General features: G+C 41.7%; 1 protein-coding gene across 1 annotated transcript in view; it reads right to left on the reverse strand.

Annotated features, from left to right (window-relative positions):
* LOC119962803 (mediator of RNA polymerase II transcription subunit 13-like) overlaps positions 1-17736 on the reverse strand; it is a 311329-nt gene that overhangs the window by 254481 nt on the left and 39112 nt on the right. The gene's annotated exons all lie outside the window — the stretch shown is intronic.

Raw genomic sequence — 17736 nt, forward strand, 5'->3', positions numbered from 1 at the left:
CCCGTAATCACCAAATTCCCCACTTTACACTGTTCTTGAGAATTTTGTATTGAATTACTTAGTGAAAGCTACATAAAGCTAAGTAATTAAGAATTCAAAAAAATGTTATTAAATAAACTTTAGAATCAAAAAGGTGCAACATAAAATTGAATGATTTGCACAACAGGTGCTTAACTGCAAGTTATCACAGACACAATATTTGCCAGAGATGATTTAATTAGGTAACTGCCAAGCATCAACTGCAGAATAGGGTATACCCTACACAACATCTAGAAGCACTAGCATATGTAGCTTAAAGTAGGTCTGGTATTTTATCATATACAGAGCTGTAATTTCCTCGGCTTGACAATCAGCCATGAATTGCCACACCGTACGGACTTACCTGCACTTAAAATTCATCTTTGCCCAATCTTTCAGATTCAGGCCAGGTGACTTGAGCAGCTGAACGGAGGACATGCTCCCTTTTCACGGCACCAGCTGGCGTAAAGTAAGCAAGTTTAAACGGTTTAATTGAAAGGGAGAAGCTAAGTTTACACAGTAAGTGAATGGGATGTGGGAGTTTAGACATCGGACGGAGAGAGCAACCAGATATCGGGGACATGGGGCCGCTTTAGCACAGGGCTAAGTCGCTGGCTTTGAAAGCAGACTGAGGCAGGCCAGCAGCGCGGGTTCAATTCCCATACCAGCCTCCCCGAACAGGCGTCGGAATGTGGCGACTAGGGGCTTTTCACAGTAACTTCATTTGAAGCCTACTTGTGACAATAAGCGATTTTCATTTTCATCTCATTTCATCAGTGGTTCAGCTGGCCCCCTGGAGTCCGGGGGGGGGGGGCTCAGTCTGAGCCTCTAAAATAGTTAGACTGAAGCGAGAACTGAATTTATTTTTCTTCTAACCCTTTCAGAGCAACGAGTGTAAGACTGGCAAAAGCATTTTTAGTGATCGAAACCGCTTTGTCTGATTGTAGGATGGGAATAGAGGGATATGGACCCCGGAAGCGTAGAAGATTTTAGTTTAGACGGGCAGCGTGGAGGGCCGAAAAGCCTGTTCCTGTGCTGCACTTATCTTTGTTCTTTGTTCCCAGCGCAGTGCAATTGTCCGGGGGTAGTTAGCCCTTCTGGACAATTGAGAGGTAAACCCGTACCTGGGAACTTCCAAGAGCGTCTTAAAGTACTATCCCACAAAAGTGTTTTGAGACAGTAATATCAGATGCAAATCAGCAAATGGCAAATTTAATAACTATGTTAAGATACCAGACCAGAGCTCAAAATTTGTCATGAAACCAGAAAAGAAGCCCAAACATTTATTTATTTTTTAAATTTGTCCGGGTAGCGCAGTGGTATTGTCAGTGGATTAGCAATCCAGAGACCCAGATTTATGCTCTGGGGACCCAGGTTCAAATCCTGCCAGGGCAGGTGGTGATAAATGTGAATTCAATAAAAATCTGGAAAAAGTCTAATAATGACCATGAAACCACTCTCAATTGTCGTAAAAACCCATCTAGTTCACTAATGTCCTTTAGGGAAGTAAATCTGACGTCCTTGCCTGGTCTGACCTACACGTGACTCCAAATCCACAGCAATGTGGTTGACTCTTAAATGTCCTCAGGGATGGGCAATAAATGCTGGTCCAGCCAGCGATGCCTACATCCCATGGACAATGTTTTGTTTTTGTTTTTTTTTAAATTGTGAGGAAAGGATACTTCACCCCAGGAGTGATGACTCTGACCAATAGATATCTTATGTTAAATGAAACTTTAATTTAAATACTTAATTAACCACATCAACAAATAAAATAGCTTTACAATTATCAGTTAAAACAGTTATTAAACACAAGGCAAAACAAATTTACTGCCTATACCTGCTACTAACTCAAATTAAGCAACCCAATACAGGTCAAAGTCCACTTATAAATAAAATTGACAGATTACTTGCTTAGCTGTGAAGACACTTCTGGAGAGAGAGAACCTTTCAGAGAACTTCTGTACAACCTGGCAGCATTTGGCAAAACTGCAGATGGATCTGCCATCATCTGTATCCCACTAAGTTCCACATGACCTACTTGGCTGGGGCTACATAACACTCCCTCAAATTATCTACTGTCCAGGGAATCTCCAGAAATCATAATATTCCATTAGCCCTCTTCATGCAAACAGGTAAATGGCTAGAATCAATGGCTAGAATCAATTATAGCCACTCCTTTTAAGACTTCTTAATTACACCTTCAGCAGACACTGCCTGGATACCTTAACCTTGGTTCTTTAAAATTACTGGAATAAATATATATCTTAACCCTGGCTTTTAAAAACATTACTGCAACAGATACAAAATATATAATTTCAACATTTATCACACCTAGAACACTTGCCAGTATTTTTGAATCACCGAGATCAGAAGCTCCAACACTCAAGAAGCTCAACGCCATCCATAATAAAGCAACCCGTTTGATTGCTACCCCTTCCACAAACATTCAATCCCTCCACCACTGACGAATAGTGGCAGCCATGTGGACCATCTACAAGATGCACTGCAGGAACTCACCAAGGTTCCTTTGGCCATTAGCTGTTACATGTTTGAAAAGCATAATCAAAACATGAATTTTGTAGTTGGAATCCTCGCTCAAGTCAGGTTTGAGATCAAACTCCATTGCAGACCAGAGCATGCAGCCGAGAGTCTACTACATTGCTGTGGTTACCGGCTGGGATGGGACACGAAGAAAAAGGGAAATAATTGATATTCCAGCACTATCCAAAATAAGTTAAACTCTGCCATTGAACATTTGCTCTTCAACCACAAACACCAAGTACAGATTAACTGGTGATTCATCCCACTGCTATTAGTGGGCGATATGCAAAATGGCTGCCAATTTTGCCAACATGCAACAGTGACTGCACTATAATTATAGTTCAAGACAAAAGTATTTTTGAAACACCTAAAAGGAAAAATTTAAAGCAAGTTGATTGGTAGAAGGATTAGAGGGGACACAAGAAAATACTTTTTTTACCCCGGGTAAGTGAGACTCACAGCCCAAATTTGAATCATAGATTATATGGTTCGACCTTGAGGATAATAAGCATCTGGAATTCACTTAGCAGTTGAGGCGCAAAAACTCAATTAATCTCATGAAGGTATCTGCATCTACACCCAAAGTGCTGTAACCTGCAGGGTTATGAACCAGGTTCTAGAATGTGGGATGAAAATAAGTGTCAAGTTTCTTTTTTTCCATTTTTGGTAGCCAGTGGACGTGATGGATTGAATGGTCTCTTTCTGGCCCATAGCTTTTCTCTGGTTTCTAAGTTCTTGCCCCTTTTATGCCTAAGAAATATCACCTATAATAAAAAAATATTCAATATCACCAAATAAAAATATCAACTACTTAGTTATTAACAAAATGTTTTCTGTCTGAAGTGAGCAACTTTACACCATTTCCAAATCTAATATACCAGAAGTGTTATGACATAATCCCTCCTGAAGGATGGTGCCAAGTGAAATTCAAGTTAGCAAGTCCATCAGAGGCTCCCAAGAATTTTATTTTACAAACACCATTCGACAGCGAGTGCACTGATTTGTTTCTTACTGGCTGCAATATTGAGTTTAGCTCACTCGGCTAAATCGCTGGCTTTTAAAGCAGACCAGCAGCATGGTTCGATTCCCATACAAGCCTCCCCGGACAGGCGCCGGAATGTGGCGACTAAGGGCTTTTCACAGTAACTTCATTAAAGCCTACTCATGACAATAAGTGATTTTCATTTCATTTCATATTTGAAAAGCAAAAAAATGTAAAACAAGCACTTGTATGCTAATGATACCACTACAAGTGGTCTCAGCATCAAGGGTGACTACAGACTGGAATAGTCAAAAAGAGCCTGGAAGATGAGTTTGTTGATTGCTCAAGTCAATACGTTTCCTGGAGCAAAGTTGTGGCATCAACTAGAGATCAAGTTATTTTAGACCGGGTACTGCGCAATGAGGCAGATTAGTGATCTCATTGCAAATGATCCTCTGGCGGAAAAAGTGATCATAATATAATTGAATTCCACATTAAGTTAGAAAACCCTAGTTCCAAACAAAAATATTATACTTAAAGCCAATTACATTGATATGAGGAGTGCGGACTATGGTTGATTGGGTAAATAGATCAAAAAGGTATGATTAAAAAAAGTAAGAAAGTAAAGAACAAATCAAATTGTTCATAAAAATACATTCCATTGAAAAACAAAAGCTCAGCAAGATAGATCCATCCACAGCTTACCAGGAAAGAAATGAGGTTAAAATAACACTTAAAACATTGCAAAGAATAGTAGTAAGCCTTGGGATTGGGACAGTTTTCAAAACCAGCAACGAGGGACCAAAGAGTTGATTAAAAAAAAGGTTGAAAGACAACAAATCCCACACTGGTTATATTTTTCCAATATTCCCTGAATTTTAAAACCCAGCAGATTGGAAGTTTGCAAATTTAACACCTTCATTCAAGAAAAATAACACAAGGAATTGCAGGCCGGTAAGCCTAACATCAATCATCAGGAAAATGTTGGAGTCTGAGAAGTCTTAACAATGCACTTTGAAGTGAGTCAGAGTCAACACTGTTTTATAAAAAGGAAATTGTGTTTGACAAATTCATCAAGAGTTATTTTGATGTGCAATGAGAATGTGCTTTTTGAATTTTTCACTGGCTGGATTTTAAACTGGAAACCGAAACAGGCAATTGTGCTTTTTTTTTTAAAAAACTCAACCCCAGGTAGAGCTGCTACAAAACAACTTTTCCTTCCGCAAAGTTGGAATGAAAACAGAAAAATCAACCCTCTGGGGAGTGCGAAAGACCCATTTCCCTTGTACTCGCATTACAGTACAACTTTGCAAATGTTTCTGAGATGAGACAAAGTTCAATTACCTATTCTGAAACAATAACTGCTACAGGCATGAACTAATCAAGCCCATCTGGAATACAGGCAGTCCTTGACTTTACGACGTTCAAAGAAAGACGAACAGCACTTACGACGTTTAAAAATTGACGTTTGAAATTTATGACACTGGTTTTCATTTTATGATGCCGTGCCAGCTCATCTTTTATGTTTTTATAATTATGATTTATAAATATTACCCATTCTTAGTACAGAGAATAATTACCGCACCTGCCAGCAGTGCTTTGCCTGTCTAAGCTAGTGCCAGAAACCAGAAAACTTTTAAAATCAGAAAATGAGGCCACAATTTGCCAGTTAAAATCCTGCTTTGCCCCAACTGGCTGATCTCCCATCGACTACAATAGGATCTTTCATGCCTGTGGTCTGAAATGTTCTGCTCAGCCAGCTATGGAGAACGCTCACAGTGGTCCACCGACAGAGATCTGAATAGGGATGACCATCTAAAATCCATGGAAAAGGTCACAATTTGCCAATAGAAATGCTCAGTTGTACAGCTGATGAAACCAATGCCCCAATTTTAACATTGTTCCTATGGGAAAATTGGGTCTGGCTTATGGCATTCCAACTTATATTTCCACGAGCCAATTGTACAGTAATTCCAAAGACTGCCTGTATACAACCAGCAGGAACCCCTGGCAAGCAGGCGAGAGAAAGAAGCACTGCTGTCCTGAAGCAGGCTGGGGTTGTGTGCCTTCTTTCTCTCTCTAGAAGAATTACATTCAGTTTGTAGAGCATCCACCGGGAACAAAAATAACCACATGCTGAGTTACTTTAAAATATGGAAATCTGCTACGTATAACAGCATTCAGGCGAACAGCAAAGCTAAATGGCCACAACTTTGAATTATCACATGAAGACCAACCAAGGAACAGCTAACTACATATTTAATTATTTATTTTATTGGGTACAGAATTCAGAATGTTCAATTCACCTAACAGTAAGTCTTCCAGGACTCGCGTGAGGGAACCGGAGCACCCGGTGGAAAGCCACGCAGACACAGGGAGAACATGCAGACTCCACACAGACAGTGACCCAAACCAGGAATCGAACCTGGGACCCTGGTGCTGTGGAACAACAATGCTAACCATTGTGCTACCGTGCCGCCCTCAAGCTTATACCCATATACGATGTGGGTATGTGGGCCCAGATAAGTGCAAGATCCCATATGAATGGTGCCACATTTTTCTTTTTTTGGCTTTGGGGATAGTTTCAATTAAATTTAGCTAGTTCTTAGTTTAACTGAAGAAAATCTGCCGGAATAATTCTCAAACATTGACACAAATAATGGGACAGAATTGGCAAAGCACATCCTCTCTAAATGCTTTTAAAAAAATAAAACAAACCCTGTTACGGTCAAACGAGGTGTGTGAGAATAGGGGAGCCTTTGCATCCCTCCTTACCTGGTCGTAATTGCAAGTAATAAATGAAGAGGTGCCAGTAGATGGAGATTCGGATTTCCAAAAATAATTTGACCAGGTGCCTTACAAGATAAGGAGTCATGGAGGTGGGCGTGAGAAATTAGCATGGATGGAGGATTTGTTACAGATAGAAAGCAGAGAGAAATAAAAAATTTTAAATAAGCAGGCTACAAATAGTGAAGTGGCGAAAGGATCTGTGCTGGGGCCTAAGCCGTTTACAATTTATTGACTTAGGTGGCACAGAGTAATCTATCAATGTTTGTTGGTGATAAAAAGCTTGGTGGAAATGTACACTGAGGATTCCCTCAGGGAATCAAGGGATATAGGGGCAGGCAGGAATGAGGCTTAAAATCGCTGTGGCCTTATTAGACAGGGGAGCAAGCTTGAAGGGAGGTATGATGTACTCCTGCTCTTATTTCTGGCATTCCGATCAGTGTGCTATATGGAGAGGAAATAAATCCCAAAACTTCAAAGTCTTGTTCCTTAACAGCATATGCTAGAAAGTGCTTACATTTGAGGAAAAGACTCGTCACAATTGTGATGGGTTTAGAGATCAAATAGCTATTAGATCTATGCAACTCTAATAGCCCTCATAATTTCCTGCTGGACTACTTTAGGTGATAAATTCCAGAAGCAAGTTTCCATAAATGACGGAAGGCACCATTGTTGCAAATGCATCTCTTCACCATTACCATTGGTGAGGTTGAGTAAAGAGAAAAAAGACAATTTCACCAGAAGAACAAGAAATTCTGTATAAAGCAGGAATTAAGGGGAAAGGAGAAAAGGCCATTTTGGCCTACCCCTGCCCTACAGAAGCACGCCACCTGGTGATTAACCATATAGCCCAAATGCACGTAGGTCCATTCCAGCTCATCTTGCCCCTGAAGGCTAAAATTTACATTCAAAATCTCAATTACATAACACTGCACCTAATACATTCATATTTCTCTGTAGTTGGATTGTCTCTCTGGGTAGATAAGAAATGAAATGGCAACACTTCTTACAAAGGCATAATTCTTCTAAGGTATTAACATAATTCAAAATCATATGGCATGGTGACCACAAACTAGACTTTTGTTTATAAAGAATGTGGTCACATTTCTCAGTAACCTGAACTACTCTGAAACACAGTGATATAAAAGTGTGACAACGACATTGCGCACAAGATACTACAGTAGCACCCAAATGAAATGCTAATTGAAAACTGTTTTTGATGGTGTTGACTGCATCTTGATTTTTGTGTCAGGAAACTAAGCTCTCTCCATTCTTCAAACATGGAAGCTTGAAACAAAACTCATAGCTTTAACCTGTTTTTTTATTTCATTATTAGCACTGCAGTTTTTTTTTTTAGTTCCTGGGACGTGGGCATCGCTGGCTGTGCTAGCATTTATTGCCCATCCCCAATTGCCCTTCAGGAGGCAGTTAAGAATCAACCACATTGCTGTGGGTCTGGAGGAGTCTGATTTTAAGAGTAATCATATGCGGCAAAGATCAAATTGCAAAACACAATTTGTAGACGTCTTCTCTTTATCAACATAACTAGATTTACCTGAAGTTCAGGACACCTGTCAATTTCTGTTTATTTGTTCACAGGATGAGTGTTGCTGACAAGGCCAGTATGTGTTGTCCATTCCCAGTTGTCCTCAAGATACAGACACACCCTGTGCAACAGACACCCTGTGCAACAGACACAAAATCGATGTCTGCAAAATCTAAGGACAAAGCATTTTAGAGATGCAAGAGATGGGAAGGTAGAACATAGAACATAGAAAAATACAGCACAGAACAGGCCCTTCGGTCCACGATGTTGTGCCAAACTTTTGTCCTAGATTAAGAACAAATTAATCTACACCCCATCATTCTACTGTAATCCATATACCTATCCAATAGCCGCTTGAAGGTCCCTAATGTTTCCGACTCAACTCCTTCCACAGGCAGTGCATTCCATACCCCCACTACTAAGAACATAGAACAGTAGAGCACAGAACAGGACCTTCGGCCTCGATGTTATGCCGAGCATTGTCCGAAACCAAGATCAAGCTATCCCACTCAGTCATTCTTGTGTGCTCCATGTGCCTATCCAATAACCGCTTGAAAGTTCCTAAAGTGTCCAACGCCACAATCACAGCAGGCAGTCCATTCCACAGCCGAACCACTGAGTAAAGAACCTACCTCTGATATCCCTCCTATATCTCCCACCCTGAATCTTATAGTTATGCTCCCTTGTAACAGCTACATTCACCCGAGGAAATAGTCTCTGAACGTCCACTCTATCTATCCCCCTCATCATCTTATAAACCTCTATTAAGTCGTGTCTCATCCTCCTCCGCTCCAAAGAGAAAAGCCCTAGCTCCCTCAACCTTTCCTCATAAGACTCATCCTGCAAACCAGGCAGCATCCTGGTAAATCTCCTTTGCACCCTTTCCAATGCTTCCACATCCTTCCTATAATGAGGTGACCAGAACTGCACACAATACTCCAAATGTGGTCTCACCAGGGTCATGTACAGTTGCAGCATAACCCCGCGGCTCTTAAAATCAAGCCCCCTGTTAATAAACGCTAACACACTATAGGCCTTCTTCACGGCTCTATCCACTTGAGTGGCAACCTTCAGAGATCTGTGGACATGAACCCCAAGATCTCTCTGTTCCTCCACATTCCTCAGAACCCTGCCGTTGACCCTGTAATCCACATTCAATTTTTTTCTACCAAAATGAATCACCTCGTATTTATCAGGGTTAAACTCCATCTGCCATTTTCAGCCCAGCTCTGCATACTATCAATGTCTCTTTGCAGCCTACAACAGCCCTCCATCTTATCCACTACTCCACCAATCTTGGTGTCATCAGCAAATTTACTGACCCACCCTTCAGCACCCTCCTCCAAGTCATTGATAAAAATCACAAATAGCAGAGGACCCAGCACTGATCCCTGTGGTACACTGCTGGTAACTGGTCTCCAGTCTGAAAATTTTCCATCCACCACCACCCTGTCTTCTATGTGATAGCCAGTTACTTATCCAATTGGCCAAATTTCCCTCTATCCCACACCTCCGTACTTTCTTCATGAGCCGACCATGGGGAACCTTATCAAACGCCTTACTAAAATCCATGTATACGACATCAACTGCTCTACCTTCATCTACACACTTAATTACCTACTCAAAGAATTCAATCAAATTTGTGAGGCAAGACTTACCCTTCATGAATCAGTGTTGACTATCCCAGATTAAGCTGCATCTTTTCAAATGGTCATAAATCATAAATCCTTCAGAACCTTTTCCATTAACTTACCGACCACCGAAGACAGACTAACTGGCCTATAATTACCAGGGTCATTCCTATTCCCTTTCTTGAACAGATTAACATCATTTGCCACTCTCCAGTCCTCTGGCACTATCCCCGTGGACAGCAAGGCCACTCTCCTTGGTGAATACTGAAGAAAAGCATTCATTCAACACCTCTCCTATTTCTTCGGACTCCATGCACAAGTTCCCACTACTGTCCTTGACCGGCCCTACCCTCAGCTTGGTCATTCTTTTATTTCTAACATAAGAGTAAAAAGCCTTGGGGTTTTCCTTGATCCAACCCGCCAAGGACTTCTCATGCCCCCTCCTAAGCCCTTGTTTTAGCTCATTCCTTGCTACCTTGTAACCCTCAAGCATCCCAACTGAACCTTGTTTTCTCATCCTTACATACTCTTCGTTTTCCCTCTTGACAAGACATTCAACCTCTTTTGTGAACTATGGTTCCCTCACACGGCTATTTCCTCCCTGCCTGACAGGGACATACCTATCAAGGACACACAGTATTTGTTCCTTGAACAAGCTCCACTTTTCATTTGTGCATTTCCCTGACAGTTTCTGTTCCCATTTTATGCTCCCTAATTCTTGCCTAATCACATCATAATTACCCCTCCCCCAATTATAAACCTTGCCCTGCCGTATGGCCCTATCCCTCTCCATTGCAATAGTGAATGACACCGAATTGTGGTCACTATCTCCAAAGTGCTCTCCCACAAACAAATCTAGCACTTGGCCCAGTTCATTACCCAGTACCAATTCCAATATGCCCCCCCCCCACCCCCGTCTTGTCGCCCTATCCACATATTGTGTCAGGAAACCCTCCTGCACACACTGTACAAAACCTGCCCCATCCGACTGTTCGACCTATAGAGGTTCCAATCAATATTTTTAAAGTTAAAGTCACCCATGACAACTACCCCGAAATCTCCACACCTATCCATAATCTGTTTTGCAATTTCTTCCTCCACATCTCTATTACTATTTGGGGGCCTATAGAAAACTCCTAACAATGTGATCGCTCCTTTCCTATTTCTAACTTCAGCCCATATTACCTCAGTAGGCAGATCCCCTTCGAACTGCCTTTCTACAGCCGTTAAACTATCCTTGATTAACAATGCTACTCCTCCACCTCTTTCACCACCTTCCCTACCTTATTCCAGATGCTCCTTGCATTGAAGTAGACACACTTCAACCCACCTTTCTGTCTGCCGGTACACTCCTGCGACCTGGATACCCTCCTCAGTACCTCACTACTCTCAACACTGGCTTCTGGACTACAGCTCGTTTTCCCATCCCCCTGACAAATTAGTTTAAACCCCCCCCCCCCCCCCCAAGAGCCGTAGCAAATTTCCCTCCCAGGATGTTGGTGCCCCTCTGGTTCAGGTGCAAACCGTCCTGTCTGTACAGGTCCCACCTTCCCCAGAATGTGCTCCAATTATCCACGTATCCGAAACCCTCCCTCCTACACCATCCCTGCAGCCACGTGTTTATCTGCACCCTCTCCCTGTTCCTCACCTCACTGGCACGAGCAACAAACCAGAGATGACAACATGGTTTGTCCTGGCTCTCAGCTTCCATCCTAGCTCGCTAAATTCCTGTTTTAAAGCCACGTCCCTTCTCTTACCTATGTCGTTGGTATCCGTGTGTACCACGACTTGTGACTGTTCCCCCTCCCCCTTAAGTATTCTGAAAACACGATCCAAGACGTCACAGACCCCAGCACCCGGGAGGCAACATACCATCCGTGAGTCTCTTTCGCTGCCACAGAACCGTCTATCTGTCCCTCCAACTATCGAGTCCCCAATAACTATTGCTCTCCTTCCTTTCTGAGCCACAGGACTCTGGGTAAGGAACCTACCTCGGACATCCCCCCTATATCTTCCACTATTCACCTTAAATCTATGTCCCCTTGTAATGGTTTGTTCCACCCGGGGTAAAAAAGTCTCTTACTGTCTACTCTATCTATTCCCCTGATCATCTTATAAACCTCTATCAAGTCGCCCCTCATTCTTCTCCATTCTAATGAGAAAAGGCCTAGCACCCTCAACCTTTCCTCGCAAGATCTACTCTCCATTCCAGGCAACATCCTGGCAAATCTCCTTTGCACCTTTTCCAAAGCTTCCACATCATTCCTAAAATGAGGCGACCAGAACTGCACACAGTACTCCAAATGTGGCCTGACCAAGGTTTTGTACAGCTGCATCCACCTCACAGCTCTTAAATTCAATCCCTCTGCTAATGAACGCTAGCACACTATAGGCCTTCTTCACAGCTCTATCCACTTGAGTGGCAACTTTCAAAGACCTATGAAGATAGTCCCCAAGATCTCTCTGCTCCTCCACATTGCCAAGAACCCTCCCGTTAACCCTGTATTCCACATTCACATTTGTCTTTCCAAAATGGACAACCTCTCACTTTTCAGGGTTAAACTCCATCTGCCACTTCTCAGCCCAGTAAGAAGTCTTACAACACCAGGTTAAAGTCCAACAGGTTTGTTTCAAACACGAGCTTTCGGAGCACGGCTCCTTCTTCAGGTGAATGGAAAGGCTTGTTCCAGAAATGTTTATATAGACACAGTCAGAGATGCCCCGGAATGCGAGCACCTGCAGGCAATCAAATCATCAAAGATGCAGAGAGAGAGGTAACTCCAGGTTAAAGAGGTGTGAATTGTCCCAAGCCAGTTCAGTCGGTAGGCCTCTGCAAGTCCAGGCTTGTTGGTGGGGGCCGAATGTAATGCGACATGAATCCCAGATCCCGGTTGAGTCCGCATTCATGCGTGCGGAACTTAGCTATAAGTTTTTGCTCAGCAATTTTGCGTTGTCGCGTCTCCTGAAGGCCTCCTTGTAGAATGCTGACCCGGAGATCAGAGGCTGAATGTCCTTGACTGCTGAAGTGTTCCCCAACTGGAAGGGAACAGTCCTGCCTGTTGATAGTCGCACGATGCCCGTTTATTCGTTGTCGCAGTGTCTGCATGGTCTCGCCCAGCTCTGCATCCTATCTATGTCTCTTTGCAGCCGACAACAGCCTCCTCACTATCCACAACATCACCAATCTTCGTATCGTCTGCAAATTTACTGACCCACCCTTCAACTCCCTCATCCAAGTCATTAATGAAAATCACAAACAGCAGAGGACCCAGAACTTACCCCTGCTGACGCCACTGGTAACTGGGCTCCAGGCCGAATATTTGCCATCCACCACCACTCTCTGACTTCTATCGGTTAACCAGCTCGTTGTCCAATTGGCCAAATTTCCCACTATCCCATGCCTCCTTACTTTCTGCATAAGCCTACCATGGGGGACCTTATCACATGCCTTACTAAATTCCATGTACAAGTACCATGTAGAAGTGTTATATATACTTAACACTGGTGTTCTAAGAACATAGTGCAGAAGGAGGCCATTCGGCCCATCGTGTCTGCGCCAACCCACTTAAGCCCTCACTTCAACCCTCTCCCCGTAACCCAATAACCCCTCCTAACCTTTTTTGGACACCAAGCACAATTTAGCATAGCCAATCCACCTAACCTCCACATCTTTGGACTGAGAGAGGAAACTGGAGCACCCGGAGGAACCCCACGCAGACACGGGGAGAACGTGCAGACTCCGTACAGACAGTGGCCCAGCAGGGAATCGAACCTGGGACCCTGGCGGTGTGAAGCCACAGCGCTATCCACTTGTGCTACCGTGCAGCCCCAAGTACCCAATAATAAACAATTATCACTGCTTGCTCGATAACATCAATATGATTGCACCAATAGTGGTTGTGCATCAACGGAATTATAACGTAATGAGCTGCTAAATGGTACCCTAGCTTGTTTCTAGATAGCAATACAAAATGAATAATTTTTGAAAAGATCAGCAAATTTATGTGTAGACCAAGAGGAACTGAGAAATTCTCTACGTATAAACACAATGCATATGTATTCTATGAACAACATTGAATTTCATGCCCATTTAAAAAGGTTCCAAACCCCTTAGAAACATTATTTTCTTAAAAGCCGAAGGGTACTTCTATCACCAGTGGTACCACACCAGGCAGACCCTTATTCCAAAGTGTTTTTACATTGACATATTTTTAGTTCGGTTCATGGTCGCCAAAACACGCAAGAACAATTCCACCCACAAACAGACCTCCCATTAACTGATCCCAACATTTCCTAATAGTTCCAAAGTTCATTAAAGGACTGCCACTGACTGCCCTGTCAATTACACAATCGTAAAATGTGCAAATCCATATTCCAAATGGAGACCGACCATTGGATTAGCACTTTTTTTTTTTTTACATAAATTGTCTCCTGTTATACTACACAACCACAATACTTTAAAATATCTGGAAAGTTTCCGCCAAAGCCTCCAGCAGGTCTACCAACAACCTGTTATCAAAATCATCATAAGAGGATTGCAGAAAAATGTCTGGATATTAGAGAAGCACTGAAGTAAAAGGGGAATTATAATATATTATGTAATATGGAGCTGTAGAACTTGCAGCATACCCTGGGAGCTATTTTGGCTATCATTTCCAGCTTTGGCCTCGTACAAATTTGTTGCTCCCATTGTGGGCTGCTCATAGTCCAGGGCTTCACTTTTCCTTCACCTAACCTTGTTTTTGAACCAAAAATCAATGGAATGTCAGGAAACAAGGTTACCTCAGTTTCCACAGATCAGTTCAAGACCCACTCATTTATTCCACTTTTTGTTTCATGATAGCATGCATTTAATTAACTTTAAAATAGTAAAATGTAGCAAGGCACTTCACTGAAGCATTATCAAAACAAAATTTGACAGAGCCGCAAAATACAATATTAGGGCAGAGAACCAAAAGCTTGTCAATGGCCTATGAATGAAGAGACTCAAAGGAGAGCAATAAGGCAGCAGAGACACTTAGGCACTGAATTTCAGAGTGTAGGGTCGAGGCAGCTGAAGACTCAACTAACCACCGATGGTGTAGTGATTAAAACTGAGAATGTGCAAGAGGCAAGGATGCGAGAAAACACAGGTTCTTGTGGGCTGTAGGGCTAAAAACAGGGTGAGAATTTTAAAACCCACCTGTAATTGAATTAGAAGTTAACTTAGATCAGTGAGCACAGAAGTGCTGGTTTAGCAGAGGGATAAATCACTGGCTTTGAAAGCACGGTTCAATTCTCGTACCAGCCTCCCGATTAGGCGCCGGAATGTGGCGACTAGGGGCTTTTCACAGTAACTTCATTTGAAGCCTACTTGTGACAGACAATAAGCGATTTTCATTTCATTTTCATTTTTCATTTTCAAGTGATAACTAAATGGTACTGGATGCGAGTTAGGGCACAGGCAGCAGTTTTGTACAAAATAAAATCTATTGAGGCTGCAAGATGAGAGATCAACCATGAGTGAATTAGAGAGTAGTGAGTCTTTACTTCCAGTGCCTTTTGAGGAAGAACGTTCCAGGCTCCTTAAACATTTAAGGCAGAGGTAGATACTATTCTTGATAAGCAAGTGGGTGAAAGGTTATTGGGGGCAGGCAGGAATGAATGTGGAGTTGAGGTTACAATCAAATTAGCCTATATCAAATTGAATGGTGGAACATGCTCGAAGGACCAAATGGCCTACTCCTGCTACTAGTTTGCATCTACACATGTGACAATCATGCTGTGAGGATAATAGAGGCATGGGGTCTTCCAATGTGCTACAGTAGGATGGATTTGAGCCATAGTTTAGGTGTCCAAAAAGACAGTCTGGTAATGGAGTGTGAGTGGATGGAAGTACATCTCAAGATCATACAAGGTGCCAGGCTGGTGTTCTCGCCTTCAGGCAGTGACTAGGGAGAGAGATGGATTCAATGAAAACAGTGTTTGTGACAGACTGTAGACATTAGCTTCAACAATCCCAGTATTTAGTTGGAAGAACATTTTGCTTATCCCGGACTGAACTGAATGACAAACAGTGCCAGAGGCAGTGCCAGTTAGAGATATGTGTCATCAGATACATGTGAAAACTGGATGCTGTGTTTTCAGATGGTGTCACAGAGGCAAAAATGTTTTGGCCTTTACTGGCAACTGTCTATAAGTAGGTCTTGTAAAAAAAAAAAAAAAAAATAAATTACAACTCACTGCATAGGGCATATCAGAGGCACAAAGCCATAACCAGTCACTCCATAATGTGGTATTCCTGAAAGCTGCCTTCAAGCAAGATGTGGTTGGGATTCTGGCCATTCCATCACCACAATGATAATTTACTTTGTCATTCTTCAATGCTCTTCCTTTAGCTTCACCCTCCCCCAAAAGCCCAATTGCTGTATTACTCATTTTTAAAATAGCTATTAAGAAAATTGATAAATACAATTATTTCAATTGAACAATGGCTGATAAAAATCTGATGTATTTTTTTTTCCCCTCCATTCCATTTAAGGTTATAGCAGCATCGCCAAGAAAGTCCAATTGCATTGTGCAACCTTGCTCTATTTAAGGATAATTGAAAACTGAGATAATCAAACACTTTAACATTGCATTTAGTGTCAGGTAACTGGGAATCAATCATTGCACAATACACTGTTTTCAAAATTAAGAGTTTTCATTGGCACGACGGGTATACAGTCAGGAAGTGGTGACTCAATCTTCCAATGAATAGAGATATGAACATGATTTTGCAAAATATAATATCTCCTAAAACCCATCACAAAATTGCTAATCGTTAAAAGATCAAACATTTTTTAGTCAAAATCCTACACCTCAAAACTAGGTACGACACCAAGATTTTGAATGTTACTCATAAGTGAACCAAGTTTGCTCTATGACTATGTAATATCTGTTTAACACTGTTAAGACATTTAAAAAGGCTAGATGAATGCAATTATGAAACTGAAGACAAACTAAATCACTCAAGTTTGAATTAAGCATAAAAATGCAGTTACAACAGTTATAAATGCATTATTTGATTCTGAAACAGCATACACTATAAAGAACATACCCAAGCTAAATTACAGAATTGTTATGGCGTAGGAGGCCATTTGGCCCATCATGCCTGCATCGGCTCTATGCAGACCAAACTGAAGTAAATTTGTATAAAAACAAATAAAAGAGCTGCCACAAATCAATTCAAACTTACTTCTAAAATGTCATCTTAAAACTAGGTCTTCTGCTCAGCTGTTCCTAAAAAAAAGGACCTTGCATCGTTTAAAGATCTACTGCCATGGTAACGTTACAGCTATCAAGCGGATAGCAACCTGAAAGACTGATCCCCTTTCAGCAACCTCGTACAGATTTTGCACAGGTACTAGACAGCAGAGTCCAGATTCAAATAAAGTTTCAGTACCACAAAATTAAACTGCCAAAGCTTGTCTCAGTACTGATATTAACATGAAAAAACTAAAACATGAGCAACATAACCTACATTTCTGCAAATTTTAAAATAACATTGCTTTAATGACTGGGCACACAACAGCCCAACACAAAGGCTCACTTAAGGTTACATTTTAGAAAAGACTGAAGAGATAATTGAAATAAAATACAAATGCACAAGTACATTTTTAGCCAGTTTATCAGCTGGCAATGACAAAGAAATGAAACAAAATTAGCGTAATGGTATTGTCACTGGACTAATCCAGAAACTCAAGGTAATGCTCTGGGACCTGGGTTCGAAACCCATCAGGGCAGATGGTAAAATTTGAATTCAATAAAATTCTGGAATTAAAAGTCTAGTGATGACCATGAAACCATTGTCGAAAACCCATCTGGTTCACTAATGTCCTTTAGGGAAATAAATCTTTCATCCTTACCTGGTCTGGCCTACATGTGACTCCAGACATGTGATTCTGCAATGTGGTTGACTCTTACATGCCCTCACGGATGGGCAATAAATGCTGGTCCTGCCAGTGATGCCCACAACCCATGAACAAATAAAGAAAAAATATACTGTTCTATAACTAGGAATAAAAATTTAAGTTTCAACAATCCACATGAGGCCTTCATCACCATCCCTATTACTATATCTTCATTCTCAACTATGCTTCACTCCAATTAAAGATTACTTACATGGTGAACATTACAGCACACTGAGATCTGCAGAGTAGGGGAAAATACAGGTTCAATCCTTGTTCCATTCACCATGGGGTGAGAAA

The sequence above is a fragment of the Scyliorhinus canicula genome, chromosome 1, assembly GCF_902713615.1.
Source record: "Scyliorhinus canicula chromosome 1, sScyCan1.1, whole genome shotgun sequence".
In the NCBI taxonomy this organism is placed as follows: domain Eukaryota; kingdom Metazoa; phylum Chordata; class Chondrichthyes; order Carcharhiniformes; family Scyliorhinidae; genus Scyliorhinus; species Scyliorhinus canicula.